At 33.8% G+C, this 8,791-nt stretch overlaps 1 pseudogene; it reads left to right on the top strand.

Moving 5' to 3' along the window:
* The first annotated feature begins 271 nt into the window (after window positions 1-271).
* LOC141568638 (UPF0729 protein C18orf32 homolog pseudogene) lies at window positions 272-7,774 on the top strand (annotated as a pseudogene).
* Window positions 7,775-8,791: the final 1,017 nt, after the last annotated feature.

Genomic DNA, 8,791 nt, shown 5'->3' with positions numbered 1-8,791 from the left:
TTTGACTGTTTTATTCAACTTCTAAAACTACGCAGGGAACTTCTAAATAAGCCTTGTGTTTTTCTCTTAGGTGTGGATCTATTCCCTACTTTGATATCACTGTTAAGAAAGAGTAGAGTTTGGTGTAGACATTAAACTTGATGAGAATCTATGCAAATTCTGTCATTTAAATAGAATTAAATGAAATCATTTGTTCTATGGTTTGTGACCTACTCAAAAGTTAACCAAAATTCTCCTACCCTCTCTAAATCTTACAGTGTGAAAATTACACATGCGCAGGTAAATTAAAGAAACATTAAAGCTGAAAGCTGAAATGTACCCTGGAGTCCTCTAGTACAAAACAGTAAGAACTCTTTATGAAAATCCTCCAATTGGCAATGAGCTCTTACTTAACTACTTTCTTTAACTACAGTTGGTGAAGGGGAACTCATTGCTTCCTGAGATGGTCAATTCCATTCGAAAAGCTCTAATTGTGAGAAAATTCTTCATTATGTTCCAATCCAACTTACTGTAATTTTAGAGACAAACTAAGTGATTGAATCCTTTTTCCATTCAGCAGCTACGAATGAATGAGGATACCTATTCTTCAGCACAAAAGTACATAACTGATAACCTCAAAATCTGTTCATTATGAATTGTTATATAATAGGAACTCTTTTCCTATCTCAAAATATAATATACCTGGTTATAAAGATAGTCCAGAGATCATAAACATATTGGTTTACATTGAAGAACAAAATCACACTTGAAATTTTAACACAGTTAATACATTAACAAATATAAAAGTGGCATCTCAGATCAATGGAGGGGCAGTTACTTAATTAATGGATTTAGAATATATAGTGAGCAATCTAGAAAAGATTCTGCTTGTTTTTTTACATAGCATTATATACCAAATGAACTGAATTTTAACTAAGTAGCTAAGTGTAAACACTAAATTTTAGCCTAAGGAGGAAAAAAAGATACTGTTTAATAAATCTCTTCAGGGTAAGAAATTTCATAGTCTAGAAGTGAGTGGAAAAATTCCAAAGGAAAGTGTCTACAGGTTCAAAGATATAAAAAGTATAAATTTCTGCATGCAAAAACAAAAACTAGAATTAAAAGTTAAACAGAGTAGGAAAAATAGTGGCAGAAATATGACAGACCAAAGGTTAATCTCTTTATTATATAAAAAAAAATATCATAAAATCAATAGGAAAAAATATCTCAAAATACAAATAGGCAAAATAAACCAAAACAAAAAAAACCAGATAATTTTGAAAAACAGTAAAACAAATAATAATAAACAAACATAAGGTAAAATACTCATTCTTACAAGTAATTAGACACCTGTCAAAATAACAACAGCAATATATTTGTCTAAGTAGCAATAATTGACCATTCTATAATTTAAACTGAGCAGAGCCTTTACTGTTCATTGCTGTAATCCTTTTGAATTTGTATTTGGCATTATGTACCAAAACAATAAATATATGCATGTAGTGGATATTTTGATATTTTCCCAAGGAAATAATCTAAATATGGAGAAAACTGATAATCGGTGATGTCCATCATAATATTATTTACATTAATTAAAGCAATTGAAAATAATCCAAAATAAACTAGTATTAAAAATAATTATTAAAAAGTTGATTGTTATGATGCATAGTAGATTAAATAAAACTATTAAAATATAAATGTGGTTATAAAAATTAACGTTTGCTAAGGCCCAATTGTGACCAATATTGTTCCAAGTTGTTTACATGTATCACTCATTTTGTTTAATTTACTCACAACAACAATGAAAGGAAGACCAAATTTTAGAGATGAGAAAACTGAAAAACAGAGTTTAAATGGCTTACTGTAGATCACACAGTAAAAGTGAAAAAGTAGAAATAAGTAATTTTGATACAGGAGAGTTAGCATGTCCCTAGGTAAACAGGGAGGTCCCTGGTGGAATAAACAAAGACAGTCATACCCTAAAACTTCAGGTTTTAAAATCACTCCTTCGCTCTAGGACATAACGTAACAAGGCCTTGAGATTAATCATAAAATTCATTTTGGCCTGACAAATGGAGCAGATCTGATAGATAAAGAGTGGGTTACTTTGCTAATTCCTTTAGGATGGGCAAGCAGAACCAACCTGGTAGACGAATTTCATTAGAAGGTGCCAGTTCCCTTCCTCAAACAGTTCCCTTTCCCCAAGCAGGCAAGGGAAGGTATAAAAGTAAGAGGTTTTGCTTCAGTCATGGGGCAACCCCATTAGGGACCCCCTCCCTCTCGGGAGCTGCAATCTCTTCTCCTGCCTCTAAAAAACTATCCTCTTTTTAAAACTTTTTGCCTCTCCCTGGTCCGTGTTTCCATTCTTCGGCTTCAGGAGACAAGATCCCAGCCCACACTCAGAAACTGCCGGCAGATCCAACATCACCTACCTCAGTTTGACTCCAAGCCTTGAGTTGTTAATCAACACTATAATACAAAAACTACTTCTAAGGCTGCAACAAGGCTCACCACTTATGATAAGGCATTAAGTGATAAAAACAATGCAAAATCATGGATAAAGTTTGACAGTCATATTTTAAAATATGAATTTAAACTGATATAGCACAAATTAAAATGCTAATAGGTTAGTATTAATATGGTGTCTTGTTAGGTCATTTTTTTCCTTTTCTTAAATTTCTAAAGTTTTCATTACATTTTTATGTTATTTTTATAATATGATTGAAAATAAATGTTTAAATCCTATTCCTATTAATACAATGAGCTAAGTTATGTGGACTATCCTTTCTCTTGAAAACAACTAAAATGCTTTTAACGTTGTTTTAAAAATACTTTTTAAAGTTTGCAAAATATGTGACAAAGGGAAAGTAGGAACCAAGTGAGATAAGCGTCTCAATGAAAACACATCTGTCTTGAAAGCGTTCATCAAACTAGCAAAATCTACTTATCCTTATGATGGACTGTTGGAAGTGGGAACCAAAATCAAACACAATCACCGGCTAAGCTTGAGAGTCCAATAGAAGAGAAGACTGGAACTCCAAACTTTTCTACACTTTAGTGAAAGGGCAAACCATAAATAAACCTCCCCCTACCTCCATCCCAAGAGATTGCATAAAAAATCACCTCAGCTCCAAGCAGAGCAGAAGAGGAAAAAAGTTTCTCAGATGGAGCTCCACGGATCTCTATAACAAAATTGTATTACCTATGTACTGCAAATAAACCCTCATGTTATACATTGATTTTCATGAAGTCTAGAGAAATAGTGTTGTAGGTGCTTGCCAGAAGAAAATGCAAATGCCCTCTGGGGAAACTCACAGTCAAAAGTAAGGAAATCACACTATCTTCGAGAACCAATAGAAATAAAGGAGCTAAAACAACCTCAAAAAAGATTTTAGAAGTTGGAATTATCAGACATAGATTATAGAATATGAATGCTTACTAGAATTAAATAAATAAAATACAAATGTGAAAGTATGCGCAGGGAACAGGAAACTATATAAAATTATATCGCATATTTTAAATTTCAGAAATAAAAAAGACAATAACTAACTAACTTATTGCACAGTACTGCAGCCCAGGTATTGTTCTATGCTCTGAGAATACAGTATTGAATAAAACAGACAGAAAGGTCTGCCCTTGTGAAGTTTCCATTCTTGTTTGTAAAACAGGGGTCAAAAAATATGCCAAATTCATGGTATGATATATGTTGATAAATGCTAAGGAAAAAATAAGGGGACAAGGTATGAATGGGCATCATATATAATTTTAATTACAGTGTTTAGAGAAGACATCAATGAAGAAATGACTTCCGAGTGAAGACTTCACAATGTCTGGCATGCAGGTAGATATAAAAGAGCATCCTATGTAGTAGGCCAGTGAGTGCAAGGTGCTGAATAAGAACAAGCCTCGCACATCCGTGGAACAGGAAGAACAGCTGTGCTGGAGTTCCGAGAGTCAGGAAAGAATAGAGGAGAATGAAGGAAGAGCATTGCACATGTGGGAGAAAGAGGTTCTAAAGAGTATAGACTGGCTTTGTCAGGACTCTGGCTTTTATCCTCAGTGGGGGTGGAGGGGTTGGGGGGGTAGCAGTTAGAAGAGTTTGAATTGGAAAGTCATGTGGTCTGATTGACTTATATGATAAACATTTGCCCTCAGTGCACAAGGGTGGAAGCAGAGTCCAGTTAGGTTGGAGATGTTTTGCATAACCAGGAGCTAGGAAGACGACCTCAACAACGGTAGGGGATTGGGACGATGAGAAGTAGTCAGATTGTTTTTTTTTGAGGGTAGAGACCATAAGATAGACTGATTGTAGGAACCTGAGAATAAGAGCAGGGAGGATGATACCACATTTCTTTGTGGAGTTATGAACAGAATACTTGTAATAAATGTTTACATTCATGATTTAAAAATTAATATTCTTAGAAAACTTGAATAGAAAGGACCTTCCTTAATCTTCTAAATGATGTCTCCATTATATTTAGAGCAAATGTCATATTTAACAACAAAATATTGAGAGTTTTTCCTTTACATGATGATCTGAAGTGAATTCTTTCTTCAACATTTCCATTCAGCATTTTCCTGGGAGTTCCTCACCAAGCAGTAGGGCAAATAAAGGTAAATAGACTAATATTAGATGGAAAATACAAAACTCTTATTGTTTAGTGATGATATCTGTATTTTGTGATTGTGATCTGTATTATCAAGAGAATATACAAGTAAATTATTAGACTTAATAAGAGAGGTTAGCAGGTTGACTAGAGGAAAATAAAAATATAAATACCTATTGCTTTTCTATAAAGCATCAACAACTAATTAGAATATGAAAAAATTGAAAGATACCATCTGTTATACAATCACAAATGCAAAATATCTATGAATATATCTGCAAATATATACAATACTTCTGTAAATAAAATTATAAAATTTAATTGAAGAACTAAATAGAGAAGTATGACATGTTCTTGACAGGAATACCCAATATTGAAAAAATGTCACTTCTCCCCATATTGTTTTATGGATTCAATGCCATCCAAACAAGATCCTAACTTTTTTTGGTCAATCTTGACAGGCTTATTCTTCATTGTATAAAACAGTAAAAGAGGTCTAAATAGCCAAGGCATTCATAAAGAAGAACAAAGTGGGATGGATTGCATGAATATATATCAAGGGTTATAATAAAAATATAGTAATTGGAAAAGTGTGCCAACAGTCCTGGGCTAGCCAAAGGGACATAATAGGAAGCCAAGAAACTAACCAATATATACATAAACACAACATATTACAGAAATAGCACTGCAGATCAGTGGGAAAAGACACACTTTTCCCTAAATGTTCTGGAAAATTATACATGCATATAGAAGAATAATGAAATTAAATATTTACTTCACACTTTATATAAAAACCAGTTTCCTGTGGATTAAAGACCTACATGTAAATGGCCCATGAGAAATGCAACAGTCATTATGAGAGGTGCATATAAAAAAATTGTCTTCGGAAATTATCCTACCGAGCATCTATCATCAATCAAGAGCCCAACCAATTTCTCAAATCCAGATAGATAGAACCAAACAGATAAGTTACAAAAACCATTGAAGAAGTTCTTTTAAAAGTTTTGAAAATGTGACCCAAGGCAAAGTCTGCCCAAGGGATTCCTGAAGAGACTTTCAAACTTTTTTGAGGACAGACTTATTGAGCTAATGCACATCTTCTCCCTACAGACTCTTTCTTAGAGATTTACAAAGTAAATTGAAAAGGACAAACAAAACCAATACTAGCATTTGTAGTCCCAGGGTAAGTTTTCACAAAAAAAAGAGAGATTTTAAATCTGATCAGAAAACCAACAGACCCTTTAAAGAGATCCTACTTCTGGGATACGAGATAAATATTTGGAGTTCAAAGAAAAGGTGTCAGTGCTGAGACTCACGGTTTGGTTAATTCCACCGAGCAGTGAGTGAGAGGCTCAAAGGACCTCTGTGGAGAACACTTTTCTGAGTCAAGCACTTTGAACTGTGGTAGTGAGACAGTTTTGAATGAATCTCAGTGGGATACCCCAAAAGTTCCCCAAGTTTGGTGAACTCCCCAAAGTATCATCAGACAACCTGTTAATAAAGAAAAGCTAAATTTACTGGAATCACTTCTGTAAGGGATAACACCACCTGAGAAATGTCTTAGCACTGATTCAGAAAGTGGGAGTTCTAAGAAAGATAGTTTTAGGATCATGGAGTCTTGGCACAAGTAGTTCAAAGTGAGGCTTTCGAGTCAGGGAAGAGGTTGGATTATGAGAAGCCTGTGACACCATACATTTAGATTTGTAAATATAGCAAAATGATGATCTTTAATAGCTTTGAGCAGTTGTCTCATAAAATTTTTAATCAGCCATAAGATGGAATAGTACCATTTGAGACAACATGGATGGATCTTGAGATTATTATGCTAAGCGAAATAAGTCAGACAGAAAAAGTAGAGAACCATATGATTTCACTGATATGTGGTATATAAAACTGAAAACAACAAAAGAACTAGACAAACAAATGAAGAAACAAAAACTCATAGACATAGACAATAGTTTAGTGGTTCCCAGAGGGTAAGGGGGGAGGGAGATTCTAGAAGAGGGTAAATGGGGTCAAATATATGGTGATGGAGAAAGAACTGACTCTGGGTGGTGAACATGTAATGTGAAATATGGATGATGTATTACAGAATTGTACACCTGAAATTTATGTAACTTTACTAACAATTGTCACCCTAAAAATCTTTAATAAAAAAAAAAAAAAAAAGAAAACAACAACTTGACCTGGAGCTGAGCTGCACTCTCCACAACTAGATTGAAAAAACAACTTGACATGGAGCTGATGGAGCCTTGAAAAATACACTGTTCCCCAATATTCCCCAATAAAAATTTTAAATAAAATAAAATAAAAACAGATCAGCGATTACTTCCCAGGATAAAATATATTTCAAAGAAATACTTGGGGGCGGGGGGGGGGGGAGTAAGCGGGTGTTTGCTATGTTTTCCCAATTTTTCTATCAATCCCTACCAATTGATGTCTACTAAGTATATCGCTACATGAAAAACATCTCTTAATTTTTGCAAATGTTTATAAATTTATAAAGAACAAAATGTATGCCTATAAAATCTCAAAAAAAAATTTAATGTAAATTTTCTGAAGCACACAGTGGTGTTATTCATTGGTTTACAGTTTTCCACTTCCTGAACAAAGATTTTCTGTAACGAACAACTAAGTCACATTGACAACACTTAGTTTTAGTTTTTAGTCCTAATAGCTATGATGTTGGATATAGCTGGTTGCAGTTCTGATGCTAAAATACATAAATGAGTATGAAACTTTTTATATAATGTTTAAAAATAAGCAAAATAATTACAAGGTTTAAGCGTTCGTACATATGTGGCACAAGTACTTAGAACAATAAAGAATTAGTTAGAACAATAAAGAAACCAGGATAGTGGTTACTTCTGGGAGGAGAGGCAAGGTGTTGATGTGGAAGGGGCATTTGAAAAGTTTCTTGCTCTTGGGTTTGGTGGTCTCAGTCAGGAGCTCAAGCCTGGGACAGTAGTGTGCATTTCTTGTATCATCATTCCCATTCTCCTCTGAGTCTACAAGCAGTTCTTGGAGCCAAACATACCCTCTGCATTCTCCCTTAGTGAGTCATATGTGGCCTAGAAAAGCTTTGTGAGAATCCAATGATAAAAGGCAAAGTAGACTAAAAATGTGCAGACATAAATGGATTACCAACCAAAGGACCAACATAAATCTCTGATAAAAAGAAAGACTAAAGTGATTGTCCCAGAGGACCTCACTGGTTTCAGAATGGACCTGATAATCTGAAACACCTTCTTTGTAATTGTCTGACATTTTCTCTTAGAACAGAATTCTGGGTAGATAATTTAGATACTCACCTGATGCTAATCAGGAAATACATGGTACTATAATTAAGATGTCTTTAGTTGTAGCTAATGATTTCATTCCTGAGTTTCGTTTCTTTTTTATTAAAGTAGTTTTCATTCCTATTATTGCAGTTTTAATAATATGAAGGTTTGTGCCAATAGACATTGTTATGAAATCAGTACCTAAACATCTTTGGGCCTGTAGTTTTTTGTTGTTGTTCAGACTCTTTGAATTTGAACAGTACATTTTTACTATGAAACAGTGCAGTGAGACTGTGCAGTGAAATAAAGGGAGTTTTTGGAGATGATGATGACTTGAAACACAAAGTTAAAGTCATTGCCCAATGCAATGGAGCAGCTTATCTCCAAAGTAGTCATCACTGCTCACTGCTCTGAGAAAGATTGCAAAGACAGGGAAAGAGGGGGAATTTCTTTGAAAAATGGAACCCTTTTTACATAAATGTCTAATTTGTATATTATAAAATTCTAATCTGTGTTGCATTCCTTCCATTCCTAAAAAAATACATTGAATATTCAGTTTTAAAAAAAAAAGTTTCTAGAGTTATGACAATATTCAATTCCATGCCCGTGGTAGCAGTTATACTATTTGCTTTATCATTATTCTTTAAACTGTACTTATATTTAACACACTCTGATGAATATATGCTATTCTAACAATTTTAATTTAATTATAATGAATGTTCTAGGTTCAAAGTTACAAATGTCCTTCCGCTCTACTTGATGTCTGATTTCCGGTTGTGACTCCTGTCTCCTCTCAGTTCTTTGTTTCTGAATGAACTTGATAATGTTACTTATCCTTCTCATCTTCATTTTCCACAAAAAAAGTGAACATTAATATTACCACTTTCAATTATTAAAGTGTATAACTTAAATGGTACTTGTTTT

This window comes from Rhinolophus sinicus, chromosome 1 (assembly GCF_057876585.1).
Source record: "Rhinolophus sinicus isolate RSI-liver-muscle chromosome 1, RSI-T2T, whole genome shotgun sequence".
Taxonomy (NCBI): Eukaryota; Metazoa; Chordata; class Mammalia; order Chiroptera; family Rhinolophidae; genus Rhinolophus; species Rhinolophus sinicus.
Note: the sequence above shows the minus strand (reverse complement) of the source record. Positions and strands in the feature narration are given on the sequence as shown.